Below are 20,344 nucleotides of genomic sequence, written 5' to 3' on the forward strand. Positions count from 1 at the left end.
AAGTGTGAGAGATATACTTAACTTTATTTTTATAGCATACATAACTAATAATATATACATAAAATCCTACTTCAAAGCTCATGATAGAGCTTTGAAGTAGGATTATGTTGATTGGCACTATTTTGAATGATTGATCATTGACTTTGACATAATCGATCCTGCATTTACCATGAAGTAGTTTTAATTCACCTGAAACACTAAGTACTTAATAGTGTGAATGTAAGAGGTCAAATATTTTATTCAAATGTTAACACACAGTGAACTAAATATTGACATACAACGGAAGATACACGATCATTTGATAATATACTCATGATATAATACACACATTAAACAAAATGTCAAGTGCTCCTAGAGCAATAACCAAAAATTAATCATACAATTAACTTTTATTTAGTACACACAACACATGCTAACTCTCTTTGTTCATCATAAGGAGGACAGAGTAGTCCAACACATTTTGTTTCAAGTTGTAGAATAAAGCACCATTTGTGTCCTTAGCTCCTCCAGGAACAGTTTGTGCATCCTTATCGACACATTCAAACATGGAGTTTCCGTTTATGACTGTGGTAGTCAGCCATCAGATAACCTTGATATTCCATTGTCCAATAGTAGGACAAGTCAACCTAGCTGGTATCATCAATAATGATACTCTATTACTAGCATAACATATTGCACAGGTACGTTATGATTATGAAGACCATTCATTGAACCGACAGGACCCTCATATTCTGTTCCATAAAGATAAGCTCGCCAATTGTTTGACCCTGCCTCAGTAGCTAAATATTCAGGATTATCAGGTAGACAGAGATAGTTAGCTCCTCCACCAGACTGGGTATAGTGAGTACCAGCAGTACGCCCACTGTATATAAAATGAGTCCCTTTATCTTGAGGACAAATAGTTTGACCCCATCTTGTATAGACTACTCCTGCAGCTATAGGTCCCATTGGTCCTGTAGGACCTGCATCTCCTTTGAGTCCTTGAGGTCCTCTATTTCCAGGGAGACCACTTTTTCCATCTTCACCATCTCTACCATCTCTTCCATCTCTTCCAGGAGTACCATCACGACCTCTTAATATTTGAAGATATTGTGACTTACCACAGTCACAGTTTAGTGGTATTAGTAGTAGCACTGTGTTTTTATTAGAGGATTATTAGCATCTACAGGAATATAAAGTACATTGATGAGTAGTTGTTATTGAGTAAAAGACTTACTGTTGTCATCAGTTTGCTGTTATACAGCTCACAATGAAATACAGAAAGAGTAAAATAGAAATCATCCATTTATTCATTGTAGTTTAACTCTTGTAGCTATGTTCTTTACTGTCTGTTTCTTGGCTTTTTATACTTTTTTGATGGCAACCAATATGCTAAATAGCTTTGATAAGGACTTTTTAATCGAATTAACACACACAATAGTTATATCAATTTTTGTGACCCGTTTCCTTTAAGAGGTCAATTTTTTGTGAATTACGTGTACAGACAAGTTCAAAGTGTAGACATTGTTATGAAATGTCAATTTAGTTTTTACATTGGCAAACAATTCAGCAGTGGTTTTCTTAATGGGAAGTTTATATTAAAGTTTAGCATATTTACTTGAATGTTGTAGTAATTGTTTCTCTAATTTACAACTCAATATTGATAGTTTCTGAGCAATTGATTGATGCATATACTGTATATGTATTCAGGAGACTAGTAGCAACATTTTAGTGAATTATTGTTAACTAGATAACGATTAGTAGTGTAATGTGTTCTCTAGTTGTTTTGACACAAAACACAAAGTCCTTTGGTAATGGCTTTAGAGTACACTGTTATTGCTTTTTGTTAGAGGACTGATGTTTTGCATATGTATATGTGACATTCAGATCTCCATTTTGGAAGGTTATCTTTGGATGATGAAGCCCCTGGTGGGCTCAATGGTGTGATCACTTAATTTTTAAAGTGTTCTTGGCAACCTACTCTTTATACACAATATTTATTTGTAAACGACTTGTTATTGGGGAATAACCTTGAAAGCGAAGCAACAAATAGTAATTGGATTTTTTCACAAAGATTTTGAGCTATTTAATCCAAGTTTATTCAGTCATAGGTACTAGAGAATGAGCTATACATTATATACTCTTAAAGCTTAGCCATGAAACAAAATTGCCACTATTCTGTTATGTAGCATGCACTGTATATGCTTATCCTCTCAAAAGAAGGCACAGAATAGTCCAACACATTTTGTTTTAATGTTATAGTATAAAGCCCTATTTAGCATTCATGTGAACATATTCAAACATGAACTATCTTTATGACTTTGATAGTTTAGCTTTTCGATAACCTTGATATTCCATTGTTCCAAATTAGTATGAACAAGTCAACTCAAACTGGTATTATCAATACTGTAATACTAACATAGCATATTGCATAGGGTATATTAGAATCATGAAGACCATTCATTGAAGCAATGGGACCTCATTTGTTACATAAACTCCCCTGTTATGTTTACTCATTGAGTAGCTAAATATTCAGGATTATCAGGCAGACTGAGATAGTTACCTCATCCACCCAGACTGGGTTTGTTTCTGAAAATTTTCTATTTGTACATTGTGATTTAAAGTTGAAACTTTCTTTTTTATTGGTGTTTTCTTAAATCATTTTGTACTATTTATTACATTTGTTAAGGACACCTTGAATTGTCAGCTTAAAGGTTATTTTTTGTAACCTTCTTTTGTTAAAGGATCAATTTCTACTCTAATTCACCTCATATTTACTCCTTCCTTGCATCTTGGAGTCACTTGATCACTTACAGCATTCATTGCACATTTTGCATGTATAAAGTTGACTTGAGGTCCATATAGAACTTTTAGTATGGTTTATATCAATTATTTGTCACCATTTTGATGAACAATATATTTCAACAGAATTAGGATTTTGGTTATTAATTTTACCATTCAATTGATATACCATTAAAATAGTTTTAATTCACCTGAACACTAATACTTAATGTGCGAATTTAAAGGTCAAATGTTTATTCAAAAGTTACACACAGTGAACTAAATATTGACATACAACTTGAATAACAACAAGTGTATGTCTGGTATGTTATGTTGTGAAGACCACTCGGTGGAACCATTGGGCTATCTATTCTGTTCCATAAAGATAAGCTCAATTGTTAGTGCCCCTGCCTCAGTAGCAAATATTCAGGATTATCAGCAGACATATATAGTTCGCTTCTCCACCAGACTGAGTATAGTGAGTACCAGCATATGCCCACTGTAATAACTACTGTCCCTTTATCTTGAGACAAATAGTTTGACCCCATCTTGTAATAACTACTCCTCCAACTATAGGTCCCATTGGTCCTATAGTACCCACGTCTCCTTTGTAGTCCTTGAGGTCCTACTATTTCCATAGAGACCACGTTTTCCATCTCTACTAGCTCCTGCCAGAGTACCATCACGACCCTCTTAATATTTGAAGTATATTGTGATTTACACAAGTCACAGTTAGCAGTGTGTAGAAATCACACTACGTTTATGACTTGATTGTTTAGCAACTACTTTATGATCGTAATAAGTATGTGTATGATAATGATTAGCTGTGACATACAATGTACTTAATGTTGTTAGTAGCTGATGTTATCAGGTCACTGAGTACAGAATATGAGAAGAGCCCTAATACGTTAGTTACTCACTCTGGGAGATTTTTGACTTGCTTTTTAGAAGTCGAGGTCCTTTATATTTGTGTGTAGTTTTTTCCACAGCAAGTTAGGTTCTTTTGACAGCTTTTTACGGATTTCACCTTTTTGTTATCCTACTACTATAATTCTATCAAATGTTAGTATGGCTGACTATATAATTGTATGCCAGAGACATATAGGTCATATTACTACTAAGAATAGTGACTGCAACTTTATATTGCTTTGACCATAGCGAATTAAAAGTCCAACATATAGTATGTTTGGTTGGTCAAATGTTAGTGTATTTTATTGGAGAATTTTATATGTAATCTTCTGTGATATCAGATGAATTATAGTAAACCATGTTTTTGATAATCCCTCACACAGACAATGTAGAGTAAGTTTACTGGGATATTTACATAATGGTTTTGTCAGTAGACTAGTCCCAACTGTAAATTATAATCAACCTGTTTTTTCTGATATCCCTCACACAAGCTAGAGACATACATATTAGTTGTACATGTGAGTTTAGGGAGTTAGTTTCAAGTGATGATATGTCTGTTAGATACCTCAGTCAGACTGATAACTAATAGTAACCATGTTTGTACATAATACTCCTTACCATGAAGAGGTACATGTAGTGGTCTAGTAATTTTAGAGGAGTACTTATACATAGCATTTTCATTAGATACCTCTTACAGGGTTGTTGGCAAAAAAACCAATTTTTTTTACACATGGCCTTTATTCATGATTAAGGACTCAGCACATATTTTACCCTGCTATAGTTTAGACAGTCCTTTCTATTGCCAATATTATTTTCCCTGACAGAATTCACAATGTTTTTCTATTGATTATGCATATTTTATGGAGGGAGTGTTTTTTCATTGTTATTCTATTTATATAATGTTTGTGGAGTCAATGCGTATCTTACTTTATTGAACAATGTAATTATCTGTGGTAGTACAACTGCATTGTCATATATGATTGTTGTGGTAGGAATGGAAAAATATGGTCAAATGGGAGTAGACGAATAGGATAAACAATTGTATAGGTATATTGTACCCCTCAAACATACTTTCAACTTTATGATTATGAGAGAATAAACGAATATATTACTAAGTATATGTTATTAAATATCTTTACATCTTGTTTTAATAAATGAATGGGCCCAATTTCGTGAAAAGAGGGATGAGACACAATTAGTGATATATACATATAAGTAAATGGTTCTGTGCCTCCCTAGATCAATAGCCAAAAATGAAATCGCACAATATTTTTTATTTAGTACAACAACACATGCTAACTCTCTTTGTTCATCATATGAGGACAGAGTAGTCCAACACATTTTTATTTCAACATGATAGCAGAGAGCACCATCTGTGTTTTTAGCTCCTCCCGGATAGCTTTACATTCTTATACACACTCAAACATAAAGAGTTCTGCTTCTAACTGTGCTATGCAGCCATTACATAACCTTGATATTCCCATGAATCCAATTAGCAGACAGTCACCTAGCATTTATCATCAAAAAAACATCAAAAACGACACTGCTATTACTAGCATAGCATATTCCCAGGGTACTTATGATCATGAAGACCCTCAATGACCAATTGGGCTATCATATTTCTGTTCCATAAAGATAAGCTCTATTGTTTATGTGCCCTGCACTCAAGTAGGTAATAATTCAGGATTATCAGGCAGACATATATTTAGCTGCCTCCAAGCTCCTCCACCAGACTGGGTATAGTGAGTACCAGCCGTACGCCCACTGTATAATAACCGAGTCCCTTAATCTTGATGACAAATAGTTTGACCCCATCTTGTATAGACTACTCCTCATCCAGCTAGGTCCCACTTGGTCCTATAGGAACCTGCATCTCCTTTGAGTCCTTGAGGTCCTCTATTTCCAGGGAGACCTGTTGTCCCATGCTATTACCAGCTCTACCATCTCTCTTCCATCTCTTCCATGAGTACCATCATGACCTCTTAATATTTGAAGATATGGGTGACTTACCACAGTCCCAGTTATTAGTATTAGTAGTAGCACTATTTTATGACTTGATTGTTAGCACCTCATTTATGATAATATTAATTATGAGTATAATAATGATTAGCTGTGATATACAAAACATGTACTTACTGCTGTTAGTAGCTGATGTTTACTCCAGGTCATGTTGTAAGAGAATGAGAAGACAATGCTAGTTACTCTCTTTCTCATCTTGGATGAGGTATTTGACTTGCTGTTTTAAAAATTGATTGTTCTTTATAGAATCTTGTCAGTGTTGCTGGTAGTCAGTTGTGTTTTGATAGCTGTTATAAAATTCACCTTTTGTGTGATCTGCTTTTAATTTCCTATCAATTACAGAGTATGCTAATTATGTAATTGTATGCCATATACATGTGCACTTAGTGAATAGGTATAGTGAAGGCGGATTGATATTACTTTGACAATATGTAAAGCTGATGTACTAAGGTTTGGCGGTTGTGTCTTATAGTGTAAGAATAGAGTAGTCTATGTAATGATGTTATATAGAAATACAGTCAGGAGAATACCTCACACCAGACTATGTGCAGTAAGTGTTAGAGGAAGTTTATGTAATGATATGTTATATCTGTTAGAGTGATAACTACAGTGAATATGTAATAGAGTAGTACTGTGTAAGTGCATTACCGAAAGTAAAGCACAAGAGCTCATGTTTGAGTGGTTGATAAAGCATGAGGTGAAACTATGATGAGCTATGAGACCAGCTTTGAGTACTTTAATTTCCATGAATGCACCAGTAAAACGAGACTCATCTGATTTTTTGTCTAATGTTGGCAAAACATTTCCATTCTACTGCTGTTTGATACCTGTTCAGATACTGCCCTTAATGAGTCTTTAGTTTGAAAACAAGAAAAGAAAATGCATGTTGACAAATGCCTTGAGACCACACCTACCATGAAAAAGCATTCTCTATAATTATCAAATATAGTATGCATCAGGCCGTTAATGCATTAGCAAAGATATCAAATAACAAAATTTTTGTAAATCTTGATGCCTGGTAAGATGTTCATAGTCGTAGTTTTGTCTCAGGTATTGATAACATATTGACAACAAAGTACGTTCTCAATTGGTGATTGTTTCACACCCTTATTTTTATAATTGACAAGCACTATAAAGTCTAATCTAAACATGTTTTTTTAAGTCTTGGTCTCCATTTTAAAGTTAGTTGGTGCTCCCTAGTCCTTTTTACTGTCAGTTTATGTTTATGTTAACTAATATTGTGATAATATATGTATTCATTGCTTGGGAACAAATTTTTGTGAAAGATTTATTTTTGCTATTTTCACTAGGGTCTCTATGTTAATGAAAATCAATAAAAACTATTACCCATGTCAAACAGGAAACACATGAATTTAAAGTTTGATATCCCTGACTATTTGTTGTTCTCTAGTAATTCTTGAGGGCTTTAGAATAATGACACAACATTAGTTGGCTATTAGTTAGCAAAATATAACCCTCAAATTTTCATACCCCCTTGTCAATGTCTGTTATTTCAGTTATTTGAATTGCTGACTGTTTTCTTCTCTTTTTAATAGTGATTTGAGCTATAATCGACTAATTAGTATACCCGATGGAGCTTTCAGGAACTTATCTAATCTTACGAATTTGTGGAGTAGATATAGTTATTGTTGTAATAATTAACTATTTATTTTTCATAAGATCACTTCTAATAATGAGATCTTTTTTTTGGGCAATGAAGTATTCTGCAACCTTACCTCTCTCGCTTACTTGTAAGTTATAATAACTACTTATATTAATCCCTGTAATCTGTCAAATATTTGGTAATAAACGATGTATGGCTTCTAGGAGAGAGTCTCAGGCTCCGTTTACACATGACAATGGCTCCAACAAACGATATAATAAACTCACAAACCAGTGTTACGTTTTCCATGCCTTCACACAGAAACAGAAACGTAGCTAATAAAAATTAACTAGCTAATAATTCATAGTAATCACGTGATGAAGCATGTGTAAAAGGGAGTGGTTTGAAGAAAGCAGGTTAATCTACTGTCAAAAGAAAGAGGACTATAAATGGACTGTGATGAGGCTGAACTCATATTGAATGTTACTCACAACTACAAGGTAAAGAAGATATCAGAAAATGCGGATTGGGAGTCAGTCAAAACTAAGTATGACGATATCCTTGCTTATTGCGCCAAGAGTTACAGTAACATTAGAGGAGGCTAGAGACAACTGTTTGAAAGATTATCCTCATACAAAGGAGCAGTAGCAAAAAAAATATTGACTTCAAAGCTTAAGGCAATATGAATAAGTTTAGGGAGTCAGTTTGACGTTATGATGTTATACTCTGAAATACAGTCAATGCATAGGACACACTTCTAATTATGATGTAAACAGTTGAATCGAGCGATTGCCAAAAAGCATTTGCTGACTTGTGGAGTCTTCCCTCATTGGATAAGTAGTATCGTGTTACAGCTACTTGTTTCTCAACTGAAAGGATGATCTCATATTGGTTGACTTCTGTATGTATGGACATAATTCATTGCAAAGTTTCAAAAAGTTTTCTTTACCCATTCGGAAGTTCTCCCTTCATTCTTGGCTAACTATGACATCATTTACAAAGTTGTCCCACCATACCTGAGTCCTTCTAGGCCTAATCCAACAACTTCTTGGGACTCCTCTTCAGACTTTCCCAGGATTTCTTCCCGAAAGTGTAACTGGCATATTTCCTTCTTTGTCTGATAATAAGTAGATGTACATCAATAAAGCAGTTTAGTTTGTGGAGAGAAATCAAGGTTGACAATAGATTGAATAAAGCCAAGACAGCCATCACTCTTTGTATTGCCTCCATATTGAGTGACGTCACATGATATTACGTTTTTCGATGTTCACACATAAATGAGAAACACAGTGTTTTGAAAACAATTCATTTTTTGCATCATTGCCGTTTGCGTTTTCGTTTGTTTCTGTGTACACGCAAGCAGTAAACAGATACGAAATGAAACTGATTTGGACCAAAAACGTTGTCATTTGAATGGAGCCTCAGAGAAAAATGAACAATGGGTGCAACAATTTTTGCCCAAATTGTTTATTCTAATAGTGTAACCATTATTTTCCTGATGAACAAGTAGTTGTGCTGGTTCATTTCAAAGCATGGAATTTAAATACTTTAACCTTTTTTGAATAATTGATGTGAATTTGTGTCATGCTAAGTTACTTATACTCTTTTTGTTTATATCTTAGACTTTGTTGCTATGACAGATTTTAACTTATTATAGCTTATAGCACAGTATAATATCTCTCTGACAGTGTCATATTCATACTGCTATGCCCACACATATTTTAAATTATTGATCTGTTTGCAGACAGTAATGGTGCCGTTCAGCAAATTAGTGAGGAAAGACCTTGCTGTGAGCTTTCTGTATATGCTACAACATTCAACCTTAGTAATAAGGGTTACCTATAGTGGTTCTAACTTTGACAGTAATTAGAAGCCAGAAGCCAAGATTTTATAAAGCAAATCTTTGCTATTGTATGTATAGCCATAGTATACTTGAGAGTCAATGTTTTTGTTTAGCATTGCGACAACATTTATACTTAAAAGTCACATTCTTCTATCGGTAAGACCCTTTGTGGTGTTTGTTTTTGTAAAAAAAGAAAATTTTCAACATTAAGCAATGTAAGCGTTACCAACTTTCATGTATCTAGGAAGCCATTTTTAAAATTAACTTTAGAATTAATGAGTTTTGTTGAAAAAGTTGTTAAAAGATTGTCATGAAGGATTTATTTTCCCAATTTTGTTTGTTTATTCTCATCTACAAAATTGAACGTCTACCACCAACATTACCCATGCTCAGCATATGGTAGCACTTTCCTTTGCAACAAAATGGATTGGGTCAAAATGGATCGGATTCAAAGTAGGAAAGTTCAGGCAGTGCTATATTGAATGCCCAACTTTAATTCTGCTGGATGTAAACCGTTTGTTACTTCTGATTTTAGTTCTTGACAGTTTAAGTGATGCTGCTCTGTTCAACTGTTCTTATAATCCAAGTAGTGCTATAAATCCGAAAGTTAAATGAAGAATTAGAGCTAACTAAGAACTATTTGTAACATTGTTACATCTCAATCTGGCATTAGGTTCTAAAAAACCACACCACATCCCTAAAGACAAGTATATCATATGTTACACACTCATTAGCAATTTGAACAGTAACACATGTGCCTTGAGAGGTAAAACTGGCAATTCATTGTGATACATGGTTTTTTTAGCTCTTCATTGAGTGGAAAACAGTATGATTGTATGGAAATTAAACAAAAAAAGCTTCCGAACAGAACCATCATACATATCACCATAGACATTTTCACATAAACCTTAAAACCAAATCTTGATGCAATTTACTATAATTGCTAATTGTATAGGAAAATAAGAAATATTTAAATAAAACTAAAGACTCAGACCCTTTACATTTCACCATTTTCATTAACACCGTGTTACATGGTCTCTTTGATGGCTCTTGATGATTATCATGCATTTTACATGCATACAGAATTTTGACTGTTTGGCCATTGGATTTAGTATGATACAATCTTCATTATGAATAGAGTAGGTGACACATTGAACAAATAGCATATTCAATGACTCCTCTTTAATTTACTTGTTGTATCTTTTCAGCTGTTCCAATTATAACAATGATTCATCGCAAGTGGGTAACAAACTGTATTATTATGTAACATTATTTAGGGATAAATTCTATTGCTATCACTATCAGGTTTTTACATATGATGATGTGCGGATCTAAATAGTAATATATTTTTCTTTTTTAGGAATTTAGCTGTTAATCATTTAACAACAGTGCCAGAATCAGCTGGTTTGTGGATTGAATTCTGTTCGCACTCTGTAAGTTATTTCAGTTGACTGTCTAAATTGTAATTAATATACTACTTATATATTTTTGTTCTCATTTTCTTGACTTTTATTTGTTATTGTATGATACACATTCTTTTGTATTGTATTTAGTATTTTCTTGAGAATCGTATAGAATGTGATTGTGAAGCAATGTGGCTATATGAGTTTCTAGTAAATAACAGGCTAAGTTCTCCTAATTGTTATGGACCACCTACTTTGAGAGGAACTAGTTTGATAAAACTACTACTATCAGATTTTTGTGGTAAGTGCTGTTAAAATAGTTTTTTTTCTTGACAACAGTTAATCTAGTAACGGATAGAACATTTCTTGTATTGTTAAATTTAAAAACTTTTTTCTGTTTTATTTTTTTTTCTTCATGGCATGCTGTTTGTGACAGCTGTCATAAAATAGTTATAGGACTATGTGTGTTATGTATAATTATTAATGTGTTCACTTCCGCAATTTTATATTGTGGGCTACTTTCAAGAACAATGAATGACATTAACTTACATAAAATAAACTGCTGATGTACATGTAAACAATAAATAGCATTACTTGTCTTTTACTGTGAGTACTTTGAATTTGGGTGTGACTGTTTGAAACTTCTGAGCTCTATAACTTAAGGAAAATGTTTTTGAGCAGTTCCATAGCATCCTCTTGAATCCAGTCCTTTATGGTACCTTTAAATACTGAGAGGAGAAAAATTTTTCTTACAAAGTATTTTTTGGACATTTGCAAATTTTACTCTTCGTTAATTATATTGCTATTACATACCAGTCCAATATATTACCGAGAATTGGCAAATTTATTTTTATGAATGGCTTTACATTTGCAAATTTTGTGAAAAATAGTCTCCTTGAAAGTTTCCTGGTATATGGTAAATCTTAAGACCAATTGTTTATAATTATATCTTGTTAGATCATATTGGAGTAAGTCTTTGTTTTATAATTCCTCTGATGTATACTGGTGAAGTCATCTGATACCATATATGATCATTAGTGGAGGATTTAATATGAAAAGAAAACTAGTCACAGTATATTTAACCTCTAATTGTTAGAAGTTGTTAACCAGTGACACTTATTCTTTCCCACCTCTTACCACTGAATTTGCTAGTTGTTTTTCTGATCCCTGCCTTTTCCCTATGTTCATAATTTAGTGTATTATATTAGGGAGCACTCTTAGTGTTGTCTGTTTTAATGTTTGCTTTACCCTTTCATGACATGTACCTGTTATATATTTTAAATAGATTTGTTATTTTTAGGGCATGAGATTAGACATTTTGACAACTATTCTTTTTTGGTGATACATTTTGTCATTAGTCATTGAAAGAATAATATTACTAAGTATAATTATGTTAATAATTATAATTCTGTTATTTTGCTAGTTACACCAACTGCATCATTACAGCTAGTAAAAACGTATTTGGACAACTGGTGTGACGCTAATATAACGTGTCAAGCGTCAGGAGTACCTTTTCCGAGTATTATTTTTTAAAGGATCAGAAAAGGTATGCTGTCTTTTAGTTGTTTCAGTGCACAAGGAAGTTTTTCCTTGTACTCAAAGGATTGTTCAGTATGTTATATGTACATGGAGTCTCTAATATGTAATATGCATAGCATGTTGCCCTGAAATGACTGGCTCTTAAATAACTGGTTATTAACCTTTGTATGTATGTACATACAAAAGACTTATGTAGCATATACATTACTCCTCTGATGCAATTATGCATAGAGTATTGCCATACTTGTGTAATACTCTATGTAATTATGTGTAATACATAATGTAATTTTCTTGTACTATGTTGAATTCAAATGAACTTTTTACAGCCAAACTAAGTTGTAGTATATCCCTTTAAGAAAGATGATAATATTTAGCTAGCCAACTCCCACTTTATGGACAATTAAGTTATGGCAAACAGTTTGACTTCAGATGACTTGCTTAAAGCTTATTTAAGAAATGATGTTTATTCATATTATGGTGAGTTACTGAGAGGCTCCTGTTAAATGTTGGGTTTTGTTACCATGACAGATTTAGTAACAAAACCTAACTTTTCATAGCTTGAAGTACTGTAAATACCTCTGTAATGCTACTCCCACAGATGTTATGAATAATTGATCAGTTTATGGAGTGACTGTCAGCAAGGTAGTGAGGAAATACCTTGCTCTGAGGTTTCTATATATGCTATGACATTCAAACTTGGTAAAAAAAGTAGTTAGAACCTAGAAACTAAAGGCCTTCTGTTGACCATTAAACCAGAATCTCTAATTATTGGAATATAACCATATAGTAATATATACAATAAATCCTAAATTTCACTGTTCTTGACCAATGAGATTTCAATACACTTTTTTTTACTGCTAGCAGTGGAAAAAGTAGTGTAATTGCAAAATGATTGGCTGTTACTATAGGCACAAACACATGGAGGTTGCCACTAGTGAGTATTTAAAGAAGATGGAATATGCATCAGATTTATTATTCAAAACATTTCTGTATTGAGGAGATAGTGGATCATAGATTAGTACTTTTGAAGGTGTTGAAAGTTAGAGCTACTCCCTCCATTATTCTTCCTGGAAAGTGAATGCTGCTTGAATGATTTGTATATCGGGGCAAAAGTTCAATATTAAGTTCTGTTAATATGCTATATACTTCCTAATGCTGTGTTTATATGAGCTTTAGCTTTCATTGGAGTTCTAAGCTAAAAGAATAGCTCTTCTGTCATTGAATCATAATTGGACATGACCCAAGAATTGCTCAATAGCAAATATGGCCTCCCATTTGTGCCAAGCTTCAAGAATAAATTACCACTTATGTTGTTTGTTTAAAGTGTTAAATTTCACTCAACTCTGCCTTGTGAAATTTTAACCACTTTGAGAAACACAACACTTGTGTAATCTTAATATATCCCTAATTTCACTCAACCTGTTGTATTAACCTATACTAGAAGCTGAAAGCAACAGGCTTGAAATGAATGATAGCACATGAAAAAAATTTGCAAGCCAAGTAATTATTTATACACATATATTGTTTTTTTTGGTTATGTAACATATGCTTTGTGAGGTCTGTTTGTAAGTTAATCTAAAAGTTTACATCTTGCTTTTCATGGATTAATATTGGTTGGCTTGCACAGTAGTGTGGCTACTTAGACCCCCTATATGTTTCCAAAGTCTAACCAGCCATTCTTGCCCTACACCTATGAAAATAATGATTCAGTGATTTTACACATCCTCATAAATAAATAATTAATTAAAGGTTAAATATGACATGCAGTTTGTGTCAAAATTATATGAGAAAATAAATGAGTGTGGCTTAGTTGCTTCTGTATATAACAGACCTACAATATACAACCAAAATCATGACTCTATGCTTTTAATACTTTAATAAAAACATGGAGTGTGACTACCATGAACTGTCTCTTAGAATCAAGCATCAGCATGATGTTTCCGGTTGGGGTTGGGTTTCCTGACGCTGATTTGGTTGCGGGTATATTGTACGTCTATTATAAACGGAAGCAATTAAGCCACTTCTATTTCTTTTGTCATATAATTTTGACACAATCCCCATGTATAACAGTGCTTCAGATAACAACATTGACGATTACTTTGACGGAAGTTGTATTGTTTCAAATTCTGTTTTTTGAGGAAAGAAGAAACCAAAGCAAAAAATTTGCTCGAGCTTTCTGCCTTTATTAGCCACACACCTCTTGTTCGCAATCTATGCCTAACCCCTTTAAGACACTCCCCCATTATGGGAAAGCCAATTAATTTTAATATAATTTTGATGTAAATTCCATGCCATAGGGAATGACCTAAATCTGCTGGTGTTAGTCCATGCGGAGGTATGTAACTGACTTCTACTATTGTCACAACAGTAGCATAGCAACTTATTAATGTATACTGTCAATGCTATATGCTATAAATTGTTGTGAGTGATTTTGATGAATAGATGACCTGCATTTTACCATGCAGCTTTTGCTTTGTAAACTCTCTCTCTCGTCATAAACACCCTTTTGACGTTAATTACTTTATCAAAAAGATTTAGGAGTACGAAGTTAGAGGGTTGAGAGATGAAAGGACTTTGATGAACTTTCATTGTACCATGCAGCTTTTGATTGTGGGTTTTGATTTTGGTTGTATATTGTACGTCTATTGTAAACGGAAGCAATTAAGCCAATTCTATTTCTTTTGTCCATATAATTTTGACACAATCCCCATGTCATAGCAGTGCTTCAGATAAACATTTGTTACTTTGACGAAGTTGTATCGTTCTTCAATTCTGTTTCTTTGAGGAAGAAGAAGAACCAAAGCAAAAAATTTGCTCGAGCTACACCTTTTATATGACCTTGATTAAAAAGATTTAGGAGTATGAATTTAGGAGGGTGAAAGATAAAAGGGATTCGTTAAGATTTTTGTTGATAGACGTGGTCAAAAGGTGGATTGGTAAATAAGAGTGTTTAAAATTTAAATGAAAGGAATTTAAATTAAAATTCTTCATGGTCAAACTAGGCAAATAAGGTCTTAGGGTTTCTCTGAGAGGAATAATGTAAAGGCCACTCCCCTGACAATGGACTAAAGAGGTGGCTGGTTGCAACTCCTAACTTATGTCTAGAGCCGCTCATGGTGACCAAGAACTGCCTCAACTGAGAGCTTGCTTTTATGCTTAGCCTTGCATTTGAAAAGTTATATGTGTTTACAACCTAAGTTGAAAATTAGGTGTCAAAGTGTTGCTAGCATACAACAACAATTGTATGTCAAGACTGGGACACCTTCCAGTTGTGGACCTTGTGTGCTACATACGTTTCCTATAAGTAGTAGACGTGTGCACCTATATTATGATAAAACAATAAGGAAAAAACTGTTGTGTCCGTGGCCCAAACTTAGAATAGAAGAATTGAGAAACTGACCGAACTCGAGTAGAATAGAAAGTGGAATAGTACCGCAAAACCGAGCAGAGTCTCGAGTAGTATTGGATAGTATGAAAAGGGAATCTCATCTAATCTAAAACATGCATATTATACAGTACAGGAACAGGAAATGAATAAAGAACAGAATAATAATTAAGTGCATACACACATATAATGATATATAGTAGTAATAATAATACATACCATCATAATAAGTGTTGTGACATTACCTAATGTAAAGTGTTGTACATGTACATAATGTAATGTATAGTTCCCACACTCCTCCCTGCAAGATGAGAAATACATAGTTTGGTTCGAAACGATCCACTGGACGGTGAGGGCGTGTTGAAACGACGTATGACTGGAGGTGGGGCAGGGATGGCGTGGCTGGTAGAGCTTCAGGCATTAAAGGAAAATCCTCAAAATCGTCACTGTGGTGAATCGGGAGGATGTCAATTGAGCAATAGGCGACGGACGTAATTGATTTCAAAGTGCATGTCGACGTAGAATGAACCGTCTTGTTTCTTTAACATAGATATGACAAAGGACCAGTAATTGCAATAAAGTTCCTGGGGTCCATTTATCAGTGCCTGAGTTTCCTTGCAAAAACATGATCATCAACATTGAAATATCTTGTTTCTTTCCAGTTGTGTATCCTGCAATTTATCATTTAGTTAGTATCATTTTCTTATGCACATCAGCTGGTAGTAAATCGAGATTAGAGTACGGGGTTTGTGATTAAGTAGGAGTTCAGCAGGAGAAAGTCCTGTCGTAGAGGGCGGTGTAGTACGATAAGTTAGTAGAAATTGTGAAAGGTTTAAATCGATCGGTCCCCTTGAGCTTTTTCATTGCCAATTTGAACGTTTGAATAGCTCGTTCTGCTAAACCACTCGTGCGAGGATGGTAAAGGTGATGAAGTAGTATGTTTAATACCATACGTGACATGAAGGATTGGAATTCGTGACTAATGAAGGATGCACAATTGTCGGATACTAAATGATCTGGTAAACATGATAGCGAAAATTGTCTCAGTTTAGCAATTATAACATCTGTGGAAGTAGAGTTCACTTTGAGAAATTCGAGCCATTTGAATAGGCATAGGATCGGGATTAGTACTAGAAACATATGACCATTGAATGGACCTGCATTATCTGTGTATACTCTTTTGCCAAGCACGGGTAGGGTATTCCCAAGGGTGAATTGGAACTTGTGGTGATCCGGTCGATGTAATTGACATGTAGAACATTTTTTGACAGTTTCTTGAATATCTTTTGTCAATACCTGGCCACCAGACATAGGAACGTGCAAGGGCTATTTCATCTTATTAATACAGGTGAGTGTCATGTAGGAGCTGTAGGAACATATTGTCTACCTTCAGAGGGAATGACGACTCTCGATCCCCAGAGAATGCATCCGTCAATCACACTGAGTTCAGAGTGATGTTTGGATGTACAGGCGAATAGTAGGATCATCTCTGAATCGGATAATGTCCGAAGTCTGTTTGAATTGAATGTCGAATACGTGAAAGTAGTGATCTTTGTCTATGCCAAGTCTTGATGTGATTAGCCTGTATAAACTGATTCCAGACCAATGGTTAAGCAATATATAATATCAGCCCTGGGATGGGTTAGTATGGTAGTGTTACCGGTAGGGGTAATCTACTTAAAGCTCTGCATTGGCCAATTGAGTACCTGGTTTGTGTCTAATAGTGTAGGAATATGCTGCAAGTGTAAGTGCCCATCTCTGAATTCGGGATGATGCAAGAATTGGAATTTGACGTGATTCATCCAGTAGTATTGTAGTGGCTTATGATCAAGTTAGAGAGAGTGAAATGTAGTCCCATAGAGATAGTGATGTAACTTTCGCACAGCTATACAATAGCGAGAGCTTCCTTTCTCTAGCTGTGAATACTTCTTTTCAGCTATGTTTAAAAGTGCGAGAATGATGAAGTCCGGGTTTCTGGTTCCGTCAGGCATCTTGGTGACTTAGGACTGCGCCTAGACTGTAAGGTGATGCGTCACATGACAGTATAATGGGTTTGTTACGATCGTAGTGTACTAATAAGGATGAAAACTGAAGGAGTGATTTAGCTTAATTAAATGCAGTGGTCTTGTTCTTCTGACCATGTCCAAGGCGTGTTTTTGTGTAACAGTTTATGTAACGGAGCTAAAGTAGTAGAGAGGTTTGGAGAAACTTGTGATAGTAGTTTAAGAGTCCTTCCAAGAATGATTTCAGATCGTAGCGTTTGAGGGAGCTGGGGCTTGACTAATGGCTTTTATTTTAGAAGTGGCTGGATGTAGGCCTTGGGCTCGATAACATGACCCAAATATCCATGGATGATGCTCTGAAAGCGCACTTGGATTTCTTAAGAGTGAGTCGGCTGATTCTAATCTGGTTAGGACTGAGTCTAGATCGTGTAAATGGATCTTCTTCTGTAGTACCTGATACCAGAATCTCGTCGATATAAACACATACGTTTGGGAGACCACTTAGAAGTGATTCCATTGTTCTTGAGAAAATGGATGGAAGCTGATGCGATCCCAAAAGGGAGACATTCGTATTGGAAAAGACCCTGTGTGTACTGATGGTTGTATAAGGTTTAGAAGCATCATCTAGAGGTAACTGGAGGTATGCATGACTAAGGTCCAGTTTAGAGGAAGACAGTGCCACCTGATAGAGCAGAATAGGTCTTCTACATGAGGTAGTGGATAAGTGTCCCAATATGAGAACTCGATTGATAGTGACTGTTGTAATCACCAAATTCTGATGGAGCCATCTGCTTTGACTACTGGGACGATGGGAGCTGCCCATGCTGAGTATGTTACCGAAGTAATGACCTTTAAAGCTTGTAAACGTTGCAATTCTGCTTTCGGTTTATCTCTGAGGAGCGTAAGGTACTGGACTTGCTTTGAAGTATCGAGGTTGTGATTGCGGCTCAATTAGTATAGAGGCGGTTGTTTCTTCTAGTAACCCTAGTTCTTTATTGAAATAAAATAGTGGTTTGTTGAGCATTTTGTCGAGTTCAGAGTAATAGGAGCATGGAGATGATGAATTCAGACCAGTTTGAATTTAATGCGCTCCGCCAGTTGCGACCTAAAAGACTAGGACCAGTGCCCTGTACCACTAATAAGGGGTAGAGTAAGACATTGAGAGTTATACTGGGACTTGTACATTGAGTGATCCTAAACTTTTGAGCTTTTCACACGGTGTATGGTAAGTAAATTAACATTAGAGGAGTGAGGGGCCTAGTACTAGGGACAGTTCATTATAAGTGGTGTTCACTTACAATTGATACCCGAAGATGCTCCCTGTGTCAACTTCCATTTTTTAGTTCAGACTTGTTGACAATGACAGTGACTGGTGATTGGGTTTGACCTTCCCAGGTAATGTAAACAGAGGGTAGGCTTCTGTGGTTGGAGGGAGTCCTGGAGGAGTTGAGGTTGTGAAACCATACAAAGGGGAATCCTCAAGGCGTGAGCATGGGTTGTCGTGGTTTACTTTTGTCCATTGTTTGAGGATGTTGCTTTCTGATTAGTATGCCCATGGCTTTTGCCACTGCTTTCTACATACTTTCGCTATGTGACCAGTTTCTTTCCACATGCACGACATATAGCATCTAAAGAATTTACATTGAGGGGCTAGGTGTTGTCCTCCACAACGATGACATGTTGGGGTTTAGTAATGTTCCTGAACCAAATGAACTGGTTCCTGTAGTGGATGATGATGATGGTCGGTTGTGAGGTCTTGACTGAATTATCGTTGATCTCATGCTGCTATTTCCATAGCTACGCTGTTTTGAATGCGGTTTTGAAAGTAAGAGAGTTCTCTTGTAGTAATCTTGTCTCTGGATTCTAGAATCCCTGATGCCACACACCCGATGATCCCGAAGCATCTCTTCAAGTAGTGTGCCACTGGTAGGTGCTGCAAACTTGCAATGTTCACAATAGACTTGAGTTCAGCAACGTATGAAGCTACTGACTCCTCCTGGGTTTTGATTGCGTGAATGAAACTTGTATCGTTGGACGGTAACGATGGAGCAGGACTGAAATAGTTTTAAGAACAGTTACATAAGGTGTCGTATGATTTAGTAGCAAGCGTGTTCTGGCTGAACAAGACTCTTAACGTTTTTGGAATGTCGCCTGAACCACATACTGTAAGTAGACTGCTCGCTTATGCTCAGCTGTCGTAATATTGTTTGCCCGTAAAAGTAGAAGTTCTAGATGTTCCTTGTAAGTCGACCATGGTTCTTGACTCGTGTTGAAAGGAGACATTTTACTATGAGGGCCATGCTGCGTTTTTCGTGACCCTCATCGCCAAGTGTTGTGTCCATGGCCCAGCTTAGAATAGAAGGAATGAGAAAGACCAAACTCGAGTACAATAGAAAGTAGAATATCACCGCAAAAACCGAGCAGAGTCTCGAGTAGTATTGATAGTATGAAAAGGGAATCTCATCTAATCTAAAAAACATGCATATTATACAGTACAGGAACAGGAAATGAATAAGAACAGGAAATAATAATTAAGTGGCATACACACATATAATAACCATAATGATAATAGTAGTGAATAATAATACATACCATATAATAAGTGTTGTACATATACATAATGTAAAGTGTTGTACATGTACATAATGTAAGTATAGTTACCACAGAAACAAACCATCCCTTACCCCCAAGTAATCGTACTTCATATTTGTCCACAAATGAAAAACATTAATAGTGTACACAATAGTGAAACCGCAGTAGTCTAAATAGATACTGAAGATTGAATAACACAAAGCACCAAATATTGTGTGTACTGTTATTGTAGGATGAGCCTAAGTCATTAGCAGAAAGTCATTTGAGTTAGTTAATGAGCTACCTATG

The 20,344-nt window shown here is 35.2% G+C and overlaps 1 pseudogene; it reads right to left on the bottom strand.

The window, feature by feature from the left end:
• Nucleotides 1–389: 389 nt before the first annotated feature.
• LOC121392421 lies at nt 390–19,747 on the bottom strand (annotated as a pseudogene).
• Nucleotides 19,748–20,344: the final 597 nt, after the last annotated feature.

This window comes from Gigantopelta aegis, unplaced genomic scaffold (genome assembly GCF_016097555.1).
Source record: "Gigantopelta aegis isolate Gae_Host unplaced genomic scaffold, Gae_host_genome ctg3789_pilon_pilon, whole genome shotgun sequence".
In the NCBI taxonomy this organism is placed as follows: Eukaryota; Metazoa; Mollusca; class Gastropoda; order Neomphalida; family Peltospiridae; genus Gigantopelta; species Gigantopelta aegis.